This window comes from Pipistrellus kuhlii, unplaced genomic scaffold (genome assembly GCF_014108245.1).
Source record: "Pipistrellus kuhlii isolate mPipKuh1 unplaced genomic scaffold, mPipKuh1.p scaffold_m20_p_2, whole genome shotgun sequence".
Lineage (NCBI taxonomy): Eukaryota > Metazoa > Chordata > Mammalia > Chiroptera > Vespertilionidae > Pipistrellus > Pipistrellus kuhlii.
Genome location: NW_023425515.1, coordinates 131,382,584 through 131,398,999, shown reverse-complemented (window position 1 = coordinate 131,398,999; position 16,416 = coordinate 131,382,584). Strand labels below are relative to the sequence as shown.

Here is a 16,416-nt window from a genome sequence, read left to right as displayed (position 1 = left end):
TAGACCTAGTATTCTTATGCCTCTTGGAGTGGAGCATATTGCTGTGTTGGGCATGATTATCATGTTTAAAGGTACACATTTCCCCCACAACATGGTTGCTAACTAAGCCAAGAGCTTCATCTGTGCTCTGCTGAAATAGCTGCAATCTGTTCCGGTGCTGGAAGGAAATGTTATTCTGTTGGAACGAATGAAAGATGCGGTGTCAGTCTCTAATGTAAACCTTTCTTGAGAGATTTTCAAGGGAATTTTTACTGTGCCATGTGTCTACTTACCTCTGCTGGCTGCTGGGTCACCCTCACACCTTGGCAATGTCTTGGGCATATCCCACGGCCTTTCCAGTCTGGCTTTAGAGTTGGCTCATTTTAAGTCATTAAATGGCCAGTCCAGTTTAAACCACAATGTCATTCTCTCATTCAACTTCAAACTTCTTTCTTGTATTCCTTTTAGGCTTTGGTCCCACTAAAAAAAAAATTTGTAGACCAGCAGGAGAAGATGGGTGTCTTGTTCCTTCATTATTACTCTGCTTTATTCACCTACCCTTTTTGTCCCATTATTTATGCTCCCAGCTCCTCCTGTCCTAGGGCAAGAGGAAGAGATGAGGGTTAAAACAGCGATGCTGTACTTGACAGGCGGGGATAAAACCTGGCCATGGTGCCTTCTGGAGGGCAGATAACTGAAAGTTGGCTACTCGTTCTGGGAAACTTTTGTGGGTTCTTCGGAGATCCCTGTGGGTATCTCTGGCACTACACTGATTCTCAGTATCGGTGATCCTTTCTCTAGCTGAGCTCTTAAAACTCTTCATGTAGTTCCTGCTTAGTAGGGTAGACTGCCAGTCTCATTTTGTTGGTGTTATATTGCCCAGGCAGATAGCCTCCCTCAATAGAGATAGACTTTTCAAGACATTAGCTAATGAGATGACCCCTTAGTTCAGAGCAAAACTCACCACTCTTGCTCTACCAAATTCTGGAAGAATGAACTGCTCATATTGCTATCTTTTCTGGTCACTATGGTCAACACAAGTTTTAATCTTCACCCTGGGGACATTGTCAGCATCTCCCAAGGATTTCCCCAGCAGCTCAGCATCTCTAGAGGAGGCAAACGTGTCAGTCCTCTCTTCTGGAAGATAATACTCATTTCTACAAGAGATTTTCTTGAACTTCCTTTCTTACTTGGCTTAGGAGGGGTCACCTATGAGAAGAAATGGCATAATACTGCTGACTCAGTTGACAGCTTCTTACTTCAATGGGCATCTTCATTTAGAATGTACTGAGTTCTCTTAAAAAACTAGATTTGGGTCACAGCACTAGTTTTTCTATCTTATAGTAAGTTTTTCAAAGATGTATATTGTTTTTTTGTATCAGATGTAAGGATATTTGTTATTCTTTCCTTTGAGCTTAGTTTAAATTTCAAGACCTCTGGAAAGTCCCTTTCAACATTGTGATAGAGTAAGATGTGAGATTCTTTGCCTTGTATACTAATTTTCAGAGCCATATTCTCACTTGCATAGTTTTGCTACATATATATGTGATTAATACATATTTTTGAATTGAACTATGCCCATATCCATACTTGGAGTCATGCAAGAGAAATCCTGTGGCCTCCAGAGAATCCTCCTTCTCTGGTCTAAAATAAACTCTTAAAATAGGAACTGTCTTTTCCGCTGCTTTTCAGGAGAGGCCTGCTAGGATAACACTGATCTTAACATTTGTCAAAAATGGCACAGAAAGGGAAAAATAAACATAAACTGTACTAGCTAATTAGAAACACTTGCCGATATTAATAAAACATAGAAAATAAGTCTAGTAGGACAGGAAGAGAATACGATTAAATTGAACCAATTCAGGAATATAAAAATAATTTATTATAAGATTTGCCGTATAAACAGGTCAAAATATACTGTTTAATTATAAAAAAATTATACATTTTTGCTCAAATTAAACTTTTTTTTTTATGGTGGAAATAGTTGGGGTTTCCCTCAACATGATAAATATATATTTTTTAGTTAAAACCCAGCATCATTGCCAGCTGATGAGGCTCAGTGATTGAGTGTCCATCAATAAGCCAGGAGGTCACAGTTTGATTTTAGGTCAGGGCACATGTCTGGGTTGTGGGCTTGATCCCCAGTAGGGAGCATGCAAGAGGCAGCTGATCAATAATTCTCTCTCATCATTGATGTTTCTGTCTCTCTCTCCCTCTTCCCTCTTCTCTGAAATCAATAATATATGTTTTAAAAAAAGATTGAAGGCTTTCAAGTTCAGAGGCACATTTGGTTGACTTTGGAAAGAGTTTAGTTAAAAAAAAATTCAGCATCATTCTTAGTAATAAAATCCTAGAAGCATTCTTATTCAAATAAAAAATAAAATAAGTTGCCAACAATAGTCATTAGAAAAGAAAAAGAATGTGTCAATATTAAAACAGATTTGAAAAATAATTTCTACTTGATATAATTATAGATCTGGGAAATCTAAGATAATCAACTGGGGAAAAGTCTTTAGAGACAATAAGAAAATCCAGTAGGTAACTGGGTATCTAATTAATACACAAAATTAATAGCTAACAATTAGAAATTAGTAAATATAATGGACTAAAACATCTCATTTGCCAAAGCTATGCATATGATTCATTACTTATACCAATAAATAAATTCAACAAGGAGGGTGTAGTAATTATATGAAACAAATCAAAACAAAACAAAACAAAACAAAAACCTTTGAGTTACCTTGAGGAAGAACATGAGCATAGTTTGCTATAATTGAGAGGAATTATTATCTCTTAACTCTCTTCCTCTGAGGTACAAAATCACAACTGAACAAAACAACTTTGCTGAGGAACATAGAAGAAGGCTAATAAATGAAAAAAACACACACACATTTTGTTATTATATAGGAAAACTGAATATTGTAGACATGACAATTCTCCCTAAATTTTCTAGATATTTAAGAAATTCTAATAAAAATATAAAATTTTGGTTATCTTGAGAAAATAATACTATAATTTATTTATAAAAATAAACATGAGAAATTTGTAGAGATTAAAGAGGGAGGGCAGCCTGATCAGATAATAAACTACTTTCCAAATCTATAGCATTGAAAACAAAATAGATACTCCAAAAATAGAATTAAATCCATATGGGAATTCATTACTGATAAAAGAGATATTTCAAATCAATGCTGTAAAAATATTTAGTAAAAGATTTTATTTGAGACCACTAGGTAGCAATTGTAAAAAAATGTTTTTAAAGCAAATTTCTAGTTCTAGGACTGAGTAGCTGGGAGGAAGAAGGTCTTTAAAAAATAGTTGAATTTTTCAATACTGATTTAATATGTTTTTAAAATCCTCACCGGAGGATATGTTTTTATTAATTTTTTTAGAGAGAAGAGAGGGAGAGAGAGAGAGAGAGAGAGAGAGAGAGAGAGAGAGAGAGAGAGAGAGAGAGAGAGATCAGTTGCCCTGACTGGGAATCAAATCTGCAACCTAAGTATGTACTCTGACCAGGAATTGAGCCTGAAACTTTTTTTTTTTTTTTAAATAATTTTTCAGAGAGGAAGAGAGGGATAGAGAGTTAGAAACATGGATGAGAGAGAATCATCGATCAGCTGCCTCTTGCACACCACCTACTGGGGACGTGCCCACAACCAAGGTACATGCCCTTGACTGGAATCGAACCTGGGACCCTTCAGTCCGCAGGCCGACGCTCTATCCACTGAGCCAAACTGCTCCCGGCGAGCCTGAAACTTTTTGATGTACAAGACAACACTCCAACTTACTGAGCCACCAGCCAGGGCTAAATATGTTGTTTTAATTAAAAACAAAACAAAACTTTTATTGATTTCAGGAAGGAGGGGAGAGGGAGAGAGAGATAGAAACATTAATGATGAGAGAGAATCATCTATATAGGCTACTTTCTGCATGCTCCTACTGGAGATCGAGCCCACAACCCTGGCATGTGCCCTGACTGGGTATTGAACCATGACTTCCTGGTTTATAGATTGACCCTCAACCACTGAGCCACACTGGCCTGGCTTTGTTGTTGTTTTACATCAGCCATATTACTCTCACAACTTTAAAACAATTTAGAAAAGTTTTTAAAGTTAATAAAACTCCAGGGTTTGAAGCAGAGGCTATTAGTGCCTCCCCCACATTCCTCTCCCTTCCCACTTCAGTGCCAGTGCCTGACTTCAGGCATCCAGGATCAGCATATTTTCCTGAGAGCTTTTCCTGGCCCCTGAAACCCCTGCCTACCCATACAGCAGGCTGTGAGTGCCAAGGAAAGAATGTACTTCAGGAGAAGCCTCAACCAATGGCTGAGGAGTTGGTGCATGATATTTCATACTATCTCAGAGTGTTTTCAGTCAAACTAAGTTCTATTTATCCCATGTGGTAACTGGCTCGATATTGCACTCTTTATTGGCTGCCTTTGTTTTCCTGTCCTACTCCCTCGCCAATGTTTTCTCCCTTTCCAAATGAATTGCTAGCACCCACATTCTTGTCTTAATGTCCACTTTTGGGGGAACTAGGACTGGGTATCCCTGTGGTTGTGGGGCAGAGAGGGATGTGCTCAAACATTGAATTCAATGGTTGAGCAGAACTGTTTCCAACCATTTGATGCAGACATTACCCAAGTATGAGCATCTGTAAGCCACTAATGGTGTGTGGGTTTGTGGAAATCAAGACATGTTTTATACATAAGGCAAAGAGCTGCTTGGAGTGCCAGGCTAGTGCCCTTCAAGAGTGGGCTCTTTTGGTTTCTTCTCCTGAGTCTCCTGGGAAGCTGTTATACACTGAGGGGCTAAAGAATGACACATGAAGTATTCAGAGAACTCACCTGGATGGTTTAAAATATTAACAACAGCAGCAAAAAGATTGGAGAGAGAGAGAGAGAGAGAGAGAGAGAGAGAGAGAGAGATCAATTCGTTGTTCCATTTATTTATATACTAGAGGCCTGGTGCATGAAATTTGTGGACTGGAGCGGGGGCTTGTCCCTCAGCACAGCCTGTACCCTCTCTAATCTGGGATCCCTGGGGGGATGCTCTGACTACAGGTTTAGGCTTGATCTCACAGGCAGTCAGAAATTCCTCTCACAATCTGGGACTGTTGGCTCCCAACTGTTCACCTGCCAGATTGCCCCTAACTGCTTCTGCCTGCTAGCCTGACCACCCCCTAACCACTCCCCTGCCAGCCTAATAGATGTCTTACTGCTCCCTTGCCAGCCCCATTGCCCCCAACTGCCTCCGCAGTCCCAGTAACCCTCAACAGCGCTCCCCTGATGGCCTGGTCACCCCTAACTGCCCTCCCCTGCCACCCTGGTCACCCCAAATTGCCCTCCCCTGCAGGTCTTGTCCCCACCCCCCACTGGCCTCCCCTGCAGGCCATGTTGCCACAACTTCCCTCTCCTGCAGGTCTGGTCCTCCCAACTGCCCTCCCCTGCTGGCCTGGTTGCCCCTAACTGCTTCCCCTGCTGGCCTGATTGCCCACAACTACCCTCCCCTGCTGGTCATCTTGTGGTGGCCATCTTTGACCACATGGGGGTGGCCAACTTGTGTGAGGGTGTGAAGGTCAATTTGCATATTACCTCTTTATTATATAGGATTCATTGGTTGATTCTTGCATGTGCCCTGACCAGGGATCAGAGCCGCAACATCAGCTTATCAGGACTGGATGGTTTCTTGCTATCTTCCACGTCCCTGAGCAGACATATTTAATCCATGAAAGATGGTTGGAGGTGTGTATATGTGTGTGTTATGAGGGAGGGGAAGGGGTTCATTATAGAATCTGGGGACCTTTTCCACAGGCTGTGGTGGAGGTGTTTGTCCCTGGTCCTCAGTGTCCCAATCACAATTCGGTTTTACCCACACTTATGTTCCACTAGGATTTATAGAGCTGTCAGCTTATAATTGGACTGAAGGGCTGAGCTGTTATGGACACAGAATTTTATTTGGTTGTTGTGTTTTGAACAGTTGAGCATTTTACAGCTGGGTTGGTGAAAGGTTTTTATGCTATTGGTGTCATGAAACATTTTATAGGGAGGGATAATTGAGTTTTTATTTTTACTAGAAAATAATGCTATCAGCCTGGCTTTGGGGACCAAAACAGGGAAGAGCTGCATTAATAACCAGAATTCAGGAGGCCCAGTAATTATGAAAACTGCATAGAGACAAATGCAAGAAAACAACAAGACCAGAGACAGCAAAAGCTAAGTTTGATTCTCCTGTCAAATTCTGACTGGAACAGTGAAACAGTCAAGGACATTATTAATCTATTCATTTATTTCAAAATTTGCAAAACAAATCCCTTCTTACACATAGTATTTGCACAACATGAAATTATTATTCAATAAGTTGACATTTTAAACCTATTACTGCCTAAACCCATCTATTACCGAGCTATTCAGAGCACTAAGTTAACATTTACCAACACATTCATCCTCACATCATGGGGAGATCAAGCTGAAATCCTTTATTTCATATTCAGATCTTGCCAGGTCAGGATTGAAATCGGCTACCTTTCTGATACTTTACTGAAAAGCCACTGTGAAATCCACAAAAGAATTATTATCAAGTTACTGCAGTTATTCAGCTAGATGTTGACTTTGATATGTCAAATCTCTGATCTTTAATAGAAAATTGATGGTCATGCCCTGAGGGTCAGTCATATGCACGGCCAGGATAGGCCAAGGTTTGCATTAAATTACAGCCAGTCTAGTGGTCTCATTCTCTGGCAGCCAGAGTCAAACAAAGCAAATAGATCCCTTGCTAGTTGGGTCTCTTCATTGTTTCGTGTTGGCATATGGATTTAATTCTGTAATGGGGGACTGCTGAGCACAATCTGCCTTATTGATTTTCTGGAGAGAGTTTTTCCCTCAGAGCACCCGGAAGTGCAATGAAAGAAAAGCAACTGGCACAATTTTTCTTTTTCTCTGCCTTGGATGGCAGAGCTCACAGCAGATTGATTCTGCCACTAGAAATCATATGAAGATGTTAAATTATACCATCAATCAGTGTGTTTCCTGAGGATCGGCTTTCTCTGTGTTAACAGGCTAGAGCACAGGAAGCAGTAATTCTCTATGTTTCGATCATGAAGTAGGTTATTTGGCCGCAATGCTCCCTAGATTTGAGCTCTGCTAAAATGGACTCTTTCCATAATGGTGATGGCTGACATGCTCCCATTTCCGGTATTAGAGGCAGAAAGGTCTGCAGTAAAGTCATAATTTGAGGCTTGTAGGTTTTCATGGGAGTCCCATTGTCAACAGAGGAGCTCAGCCTGTGCAGAGTATGGGAGTGGGATGGACCCTCACGCCCACCCCCTCCACACCTAGGGGTGCAGATGAGGACAATGGGATCCAGAGAGGCTGAGGGTTCATAGGGCATCTCAGAGAGAATATGTGCTCTAGTCCAGCCCACTAGGTTTCTAAGCAAAATGTTAAAAGAAATAAAATAAAATTGGCTATGCTATTCCTTGATCCTATTATTCTACGCCTCAGTTTTCTGGTCCATAAACTACCCCTTCCTCATAGGGTGGTTATGAGAGTTACATGACAGAGCCTGGTTCACAAGAGAGGTGATGGTGTCCAGGAGCTTCTCCCGGGACAGGAGAGTGCTTGGCTAAGGTGGCTGCGGCCACGGCGGGACAGACTTGGGTTTGGACCTCGTCTCCTTCCTGCCTGCTCAGAAGCCGTGATCTCTGTGTTGCCATGAACTGAAATCTGTGAGGAAGGGGGGACAGCCTTGTCCATGTGTTTTGGATGATCAGCTTTCAGGTTGAAACAGGTAGGGCCCGTTTTGGTTTCTTGGTATTTGATGAAACCCACTTCCAATTCCATTGCTGAGCAAAGAGAGTCTTACCTCCAATTAGAAAATGCTTATATGAGGTGAGAACAAGAGTATGTTGTCAGACTAGAGGGGGCCAGCAGGTTACAGCATATTTTATTCATGTCATTAAAGAGAAAAGTGTGGAAACAATAGGGTATATAACTTCTTTCCTTAAAGTTGTGCTACTAACTAGATACATCTAAAATCCCTTTCTGATGCCACCATGTCTGAAATATTTTGGAGAGCAATTCTATATAATAAAAGCCTAATATGCAAATTATCCCCTTGGGTGGTCGTTTGACCAGGAGTTCAACTGCTCGCTATGACATGCACTGACCACCAAGGGTCGGTGCAGAATATGGAGGGCATTGGTGATATGGCGCTGGCACTGGGCAGCAGTGGAGGCGCTGCCAGCCCTGATGGGCCCCGATGAGAGCGGGACTGTAGAGCAGGTGAGCGGGTCGCACCAGGCCAAGGTGAGGGTTGGGGAGGTGGGCTGGGGCCACCACCCCGTTCCCAGGCACTGAGGGAGCTGGGCGGGCCCCATTGATTGCCCTGCAGGCAGGATGGTGGAGCAGGTGAGAAGGCCAGGCCAAGGCAAGGTGTTAGGTCAGGCTACAGGGCTGTGAGGCTGCAGGCATGATCTGGAGCCCAATCTCTGCAGGCCACCCTGAGGGACCCCACCAACGCACGAATTCCTGCACCGGACCTCTAGTACTGATAGTAACAATCCTATTAATTACTATAGTTACATTTGTGCTAAGCACTTTGTGTGGGTTTCCACACTCCGAAGATGGAGCTCTTTTGAATACCTTCCTGTCCTGCAAATGAGAAGAGTAAAGCTTAGGAAACGGAAATGAGATTCCCGGAGTCCTATGGCAAGCAGCCTTCGAGGTGTGTCTGGTTCCCAAGACCCAGCTCCCTGATGCTATGCCTGGCCACGCTGTTTGCGGGTGCAGAATGCGAGAGGGAAAGCCATGGCTTTTAGCTGACTTTATGCAGCAATTCCCTGAAAATGTAAATGGATGCCTTGGAGATAAACTGATATCTATCCTGTCATTTCCTACGCTCATTCATTCATTCATTCATTCAGCACACATTTACAAGTAAACACCTTGTGCCAGGGGCTGGGGAGAAAGAAAGACAAGTCTTGGTTCTTGTCTCATAACCAAAGTGCAGGGTTGGTTAACATGGCAGGACACGGCAGTGAACAAGGTAAAAAAACAAAACAAAACTGGTATTTTGCCCAAGAAGAAGATGTGAGAAAATTGGGTTGGGTTCTGTAAGGGGACACTTCCTCCTTTTATTCATGATCTTTCTGTCCTTTAAGACAAATACCCGGGCTTTACCTTTGGGGAGACAACACTGCGAGAATCTTAAAACTGCACCCCCAGGAAGGTCCTCTTCCAGATTTGTGGGTGCGGAGGGCTGGCAAGGACATTCACCCTGACTCAAAATAAATACTCATTAGGTAATTTCAAAATGGGCCGTGGGGAGGCTCTTTGGAAATCCAGACTCACCTGAAGCCACCCACATTTGCAGCTGGCACCGTCCCCTCCCTGCACATTCCCCGTCCCCCACCCCAGCCTCCAACCTGAGTGTGTTTTAATGAAAGAGGAAACTAAATGTTTTCCCTGCATTTTAAGGCATCGAACTCTCAGAGAGAGAGAGCAGAGTTGTGCCTCACAGCCAGCGCTGGCCCTGCGCTCACCCTGCCCCTTTCATCTCCCTTTGTTCCGGGGCTGAGATTTCCCCACCTCTCCCCGCCTCGCCGTGGCTCTGAAGGATGATTGCCTTCTGGAGGAGCCCTTTCCCCCTTCTTCTGTACCCAGGCTCCGTGTTCAATGAACATCAAACAGCCTCATCATACCCTGATGGTTTAAATCTTTAAACAGAGCGGTAACAGCCGGAGTACATCCAGACCGCTCGCATCCCGGAGCCCTGTCACCGTGCGTTCCGCAACAATCACCGGGAGAGGGAGGCCGCCGCGCGCATCAAGTAGCGAGTGTTGTCTCCACGGACTCCATGCTGATGCTCTGATCAGGACTCCGGCGAAATTCTGTTTGAAATGAGAATAGACTCATTTTCATCCGACGCTCCTCAGAGGAGTCCCCGGTGGCTCAGCACGCCAAGGGTCATCATTAGAAAGCCGCCTTCAAAAGAGCGGAGGCTTCGCGTGGCAGAGCCCTCTCCCTTTGTTAAATTTATAAACATTTATGTAAAAATGTATACATTAATTGTTCAGGCTCCGCTCCAGCCTTTCGGAGGAAAGCTGGGCCCGGGAAATGTACTTGGGGGAAATAGACTCATAAAAAAACACCCCAAGTCAGGAGGAAAATGGCCTCATTTTGACTAAAAATTCAGAAGAATTCAGTGATCAAAGGCGATTCTTACTCCCAGCTGTTCAAAGGGACTTATATGGAAGAAGAAGAAGAAGAAAAAAATCGGATGTGACCAAGAATAGAAGAGAACTCATTAAGAACCTAATGAGACGGTGACAGGTGAAGCTACACGTTGCTTAAACACCGTTACCTTCTTCTTCCCTACCCCGTTCCTAGGAGCCACTCATCTGTTTTCCCGGATTCAATCTAGATTTTTCTATAAATCATAAAAGGCAAGAAGAGTTCATCAAAGCGGGAACACTCCTCAGCCCGGAGTCACTGGGCCCGGAGTCACTGGGCATGGACATCATTAAGATATCACCCACCCGCTGGCCCCTCGCTTTCCTGGGGGAGGTCTGCCTGTCCGTCTGGGACACAGACAAGGGCATGGCATCTCCTCCTCCCTCTCCACCAGCTTCCTGGGGAGAGAGAAACCAGGAGAGTGGGCACGTGGGCCAGGACAGGCATGATTTGGGGGAAGTTTAACAAGAAGCCTCATAACCCCAGAGAGGAGGTACGTTTTTGGTGTCCTCAGGGACACAAAAGTAAGGGACCCTAGAGAGGCATGACTGTGTATGTTTTCGCAGCTTTTGTTTTGCCATGCTGGTGTCTGTAAAAAACTAAATCGAAGCACAAGAAGTCTCTCTCTCCTCTTTTTCCTCTTCTAATTCTCCTAAGCAGCTTAAATCCCCCTTCCCTTTCCCCAGGCAAGGCTGGCCTCGCTCCATGTTCCCAGGCTCTGACCTTCCTGACGCTGGCCTTCCAACACCAGTAGCCGGGTGTTTTTTTTTTTTTTTTTTTTTTTTTTTTTTATTCTTTAAGTGCTAGAGGAGTCATGAAAAATTCAGACACTGGGTTTCCCTGAGACCAATCTGGTGGCTTTTTCTTTGTGCTAACTGCTGCTTTCTATGCATCATTCAAAAGGTACATACCAAGTTGTCAGCCCCTGAACTGCTACTCGGTGTTAAACATGAATATTTGTAGCTTAGCAAGGGACTAAATTAAAAAAAAAATTAATACTTGACAAGCCCAAAGAAAGGCATAACAGGTCCAGAAGTATCCATTTGAAATATTTTTTTTTATTTGTAAAAAGTCAAAACTTTTTGTGCAACCGGGGGTTGTTTCTGAGCCACAAAAGGTTTGCTTTGAAAAAGCACTGATTACTACACATCTAGGAACATCGATTATGATTACAGCATCGCAGATATGGCAGCAAAGTTGTCGTGTTTTTTTTTTTTTAAATTTTTATGTGGATGGTGAGAGAAATATTCATTCCGTGCATGTGCCACTAATCATATATGACCAGGAGAAGCCAGGCGGGATGATATAAGACTTTTCCCAATTGCATATCAACTCTACCTACAATGGCAAAATTGCCTTTCCCCACATTTCTTAATTAGAATTAGAATCAGCTTAGAACTAACAGAATCTCTTATTAGTCACAAAAAGAATGGCTGCCTCTCCAGTTCAAGTGGCGTATCTGCATAACGTATAGCCTTAAGAGCTTAGAGTAGCTGGTTCTCTTGGCTGACTGCCTTTAACTCTCCCATATTAATGAGTTGTTCTAAATTTAGTCTGCTGTGACAAACTAATATTAATACAGTATTTTATGGCCCAGAGCATTGTTAATACATAAGGAAAGAAACCCGGAGTCAGAGAAAGGGGGCGAGGGAGCGAGATTACTTTGTGTGATTGTCAAGATACAGGATAATCCAAGTATGTAGATATTAAGACTTAAACATAAGGCACTGCTTATGGATTTATATTATGTGAAACATTTTCTATTATTTTAAATCCTCGAGGCATTAGTTTCCTATTTTCAGGGGTTTATAACTTGGCTGCACACGTTCACTCTGGGCTGAAACTTGGAAAACTGGGTCTTAACCGGGGAACAGCTTGCTTGCTTGCTTATTTATTTATTTATTTATTTATTTATTTATTTGTTTATTTTACCCACCCAAATTAAAAGTCAGGTTGGCCATCTTTGACCCAGGCCAGGGGCAAAGGAGGAGCACAGGTGTGGAATACAATTTTGTATAGAATCCTAGCTTGTTTCAAAAAGTGAATACCAAGAGAAGACCCAGGGGCAATTTCATAAGAAGAAAAAAAATAGGCTACAAAGGCAGTCAATAAGCGTCACGAAGGGTTTGTTTTCTTAAATGCAGACGGTACCTTTTAAGTGTTCATCTTGAGTAGCAGCCTATGTGTGGCTATCGGTTTGGGTGGCCCCTCCTGGGTAGAAGGCAGATTTGTAGTTTGTAGGAGATGCAGAGGTGTGTGTGTGTGTATGTAAATATGATTTCTATTTGTCATTTGTAACTAAGAAATAGAAACATTCAATGTAGGATCGACTCGGTTCTCCAGCAAGATGCAGTGCTCGCTTTTTAATGGATCCACAAGTTAAGAAAAAGAAAAGCGAGTGTCACAGTTATTATCACAGGCAGCTGCAGGCTGCCAGGTGCATCAATCAGGGAAATGGTGAGGTGCCCGTGAGTGAGGGAGCGGTGGGCTGGGAGCTTGTGGCAAAGACTGGTTGTGAAACTCGATTTGAAGTCCCGTGGGACAGAGAAAGCAGCCCGACTAAGCAGTGTTTCATCCCAACTAAAAGCACGAAGAGCTGACTGCAAAGCCAGCCCTGTGCTTGCCTCCCAAGGTGTGTGGGTGTCTGTTCGGCAGGTGTTTTTTGAAAAGTCTTTTTATACCTTTAGAAGGAGAGTCTGTGTGGGAAATTGTCTTTGTATTTCTAGGATATTTTGTAATTTATAGAAAAGTGTCATTTCTTGGAAACAGGAAAAAATGTTTTCCTTTGATATGTGTTTAATGCCATGGCACCAAGGTCTGCTGGTAAAATTCTCTTCTCCTCTGTTCACTCTGTCAGTCCAAGGCTGACTGATTCATTGTGAGGACTTTCTGTACCGAGCTTCTCAGAGGAAACGCTGGGAAGGGTTTCTGCCTGGGATTTTACAAACACAGAGAAATTTCTTTATAAGGGAAATGGGAACTGACTGCTCTTCAGAGTAGAAGAAAAACTCAACTGCCCCGATCCAGCAAAAGACCACAAAACCTCTTCCCTGAACGTAGAAGTGGCTGAATGGCTGCCCCTCCACGGGGCGGCCCGAGGAACCTTCGCAGCAGGTGGAACCGGGAGGCCTGGTGCTGGATGATATGTTTCTGGGTGCAATGCATCCGAAGAAATTGAAAATAACAAAAACAAGGCAGAATAATATGGGCATTTGAAAAGCAATTGAGTCTTCCGTATAAATATGTAAATATAAGGCTGAAACTCAGAAATGTCCACTTTGAGGTTTCCAGTTCAAGGAGACCGGCATCTCTTTTTGTAAAATTCTTAACCTCCTAATAGCCTTCCTGTTAATGGGCTAACATAAAGCATAAACCAATAATCAGATGCAAATGAGCAGTAACTAGCTGCTAAGGTGAACAACTCCCCCCAGGGCCGCCGATGATGGAATTTCAATCCCTGCTGCCTGCAGGGTGAGCAGTGGTATGGCTAATGCTGTGTGTCTGCTGGATTTCATCTCCTTCAAACGCGTGGCTCACATTGTTTAGATTTAGTTGCTGGTTCTACATAACAGATGGTGATGCGTTTTTGAGCGAAGAAGATGAATTTTTGCTTTATCAAAAGAGAAAATAGCTTTTGTATTTTATGTTACACCTGCTGAGTTTCACAATCAAATTTAAAAAACCAGCCAGGAAAAGATACTATTGGATTTTTAAGCTGTGAATTCCGGTTTCCTTTAGCAGAGTTTGGCTGAGAATCTTGAATTGGGTGTGGTTTTTAAGAAGATCTGAGTTAATTTTTGCATGGTCGCTTCAGGAGAGATAGTTTCCTAGAATTGACAAAATGAGTCCAAGCTCTGGGGAAGTTTCTCTTAGCTTTCCCTTGGGATGTAATTCTGTGTGTGTGTGTGTGTGTGTGTGTGTGTGTGTGTGTGTAGGGTGTACTCTACATTTACTAAAGCCATCTGTTAAAATTGAGACATCTTTCCACTATTAAGGCTAAAATTATGTAGTCACTTAAAATTTTAACTTAAAAAACTCTTTATTGTTGAAGGTATTACAAATGTTCCGCCCCCTTTCTACATTGACCCCTGCTAGCCTGGCCCCTTAAAGAAAATGGTAGCACAAATTCACATGGCTTGACATTGGAAATATAGTAGAGAGTAAAAAATCTACCTCTCAGTGCTATCCTCCACTTCTGTTCTTTTTCACTGATGTAACCAGTGTGAGCATTATCTTGTTTCTTCTTGTAGACATAGCTTATGCCCATGTTGTCTTTCCCTTTTATACAAATAGTAGTGTTCTGCACTTTGGTCTCTTTCTCTTAGTAATTGATTTTGGAGGTTTTTCATATCAAATCATAAGAACTTTCTACTTTTTGGGGGCAACACGATTCCATTAAAATTGTACCAAAATTAATTAAACTAGTCTTCAACAGGTGAAAATTTAAGACAGTTTCAATATTTTGCAGTTAAAACACTGCAGCAAGATGAGCCTGGCATATATGCCATATCACACATATGCAAATAAAATAAAAATAAAAATAAATAAAATAAAAAATCTGTAGGATAAATTCCTAGACATGTAATTGCTGGTCAAAGGAAATATACATTTGTAATTTTAATGGATAGTGCCAAATTATCATTCGCAGAGCTTGTACCGATTTACACACCCTCCAGTATTGGATGAAAGTGCCTCATTCCCCACCCCCCCCTGACCATACAGTAAGAGGCCCATGGAATTTAATGACTTTGGTCAATCTAATAAGTGGAAAAGGAAGATGCTTCAGTATAATTTAAAATCATGTTTCTCCCATTATTAGTTGAAGTAAGCATTTGAAAAGATATGTAATGCCTATTTGTAATTCCTTCTATGTGAGTAATCTGTTTATATTTTAAATTCTATTGAACAAGTCAAATCCCATGTTTTCCATACCTTGACTCTAAACATCTCAAGTTGATATAAACATGAAGAGCATGATGGGATTTGGTTGACTGCTGCCTTTCAAAAATTATAAATTCCTGATTTTATTTGAAGATTTGAAGACAGAGATCAAAAACAGGATCTTAGCTGGTATCAAGTAAATGCTTTAGGTTGTCTGGGATTGATATTGTGCACCTCAAACATTTTTTTTTTTTTAGGAGAATTCATATCTGCTCTTACACCCCAGGATCTATTCATGTAGATATTTATCTGCGCCTCTATTAAATATTGGTTGACTCTGGTCAGATGACTCATATACTGATCTTCCAATGAAGATAATAAAACAAAGCCTGGAGGGATTGTTAGGTAATTGTACCAGCTCTATTTTAACTTTTAAAATTGGTACATTACTCCTGCTATATTTTTAGCTTTAATAATTCTTTTCAAATTTAATAATTAAAAAAAAAGGTACCAGGGGAGTACCAGTGAATAAGAGAAGTATACCCTTATTTCCAACACTCAGAACTAATGCTTAACTGTCATATTTGCTTGTGGTCTCTTAAAATAATTATGTAACTGACTAACGCTTCTTTTAGCCCTCTGTTTTATTTCTTTCCTCTCTATTGATGGACAACCACTATCCATTTTTAAAAAACATATATATATATATGTATATATGAATATCTCCCATATAATAAAGAGATGATATGCAAACTGAGCCTCATGTCCTCACAAGATGGCTGCCTATGACCAAGCTGTCAGAGAGGTTAGTGAGGGACAACCAAACAACTGAACAAGCAGGTTGCATGGGGCAACCCGGGGGCGGGGGCAGTTAGGGGTGACCAGGTTAGTAGAGGGGGGCAGTTGGGAGTGACCAGGCCCACAGAGGTGGGCAGTTAGAGGTGACCAGGTTGGCGGAGGGTGGCAGTTGGGGGTGATCAGGTTGGCACTCAGAGGCAGTAAGGGGTGACCAGGCAGGCAGGCAGGCAGGCAGGTAAGCGAGCCATCGGTCCAGGATTGTGAGAGGGATGTCCGACTGCCGGTTTAGGCCCAATTCCAAGGATTGGGCCTAAACCAGCAGTCAGACATCCGCCAAGAGGTCCTGGATTGGAGAGGGTGCAGGCTGGGCTGAGGGAACCCATTCTGTGCACGAATTTTATGCACCAGGCCTCTAGTGTATATATATATTCATAGATGACATATAGTACTGTTTTGAGTTCTTTTTAAAAATATAAGCAATGTATCATTCTGTATCTTGCATTTTTTACTCAACATTATAGTTGTGT

General features: G+C 42.2%; 1 pseudogene; it reads right to left on the bottom strand.

Annotated features, from left to right (window-relative positions):
- The window catches only part of LOC118723074, a 38,437-nt pseudogene extending 23,960 nt beyond the window's left edge, over positions 1-14,477 (bottom strand).
- Between the last annotated feature and the right edge of the window lie 1,939 nt (positions 14,478-16,416).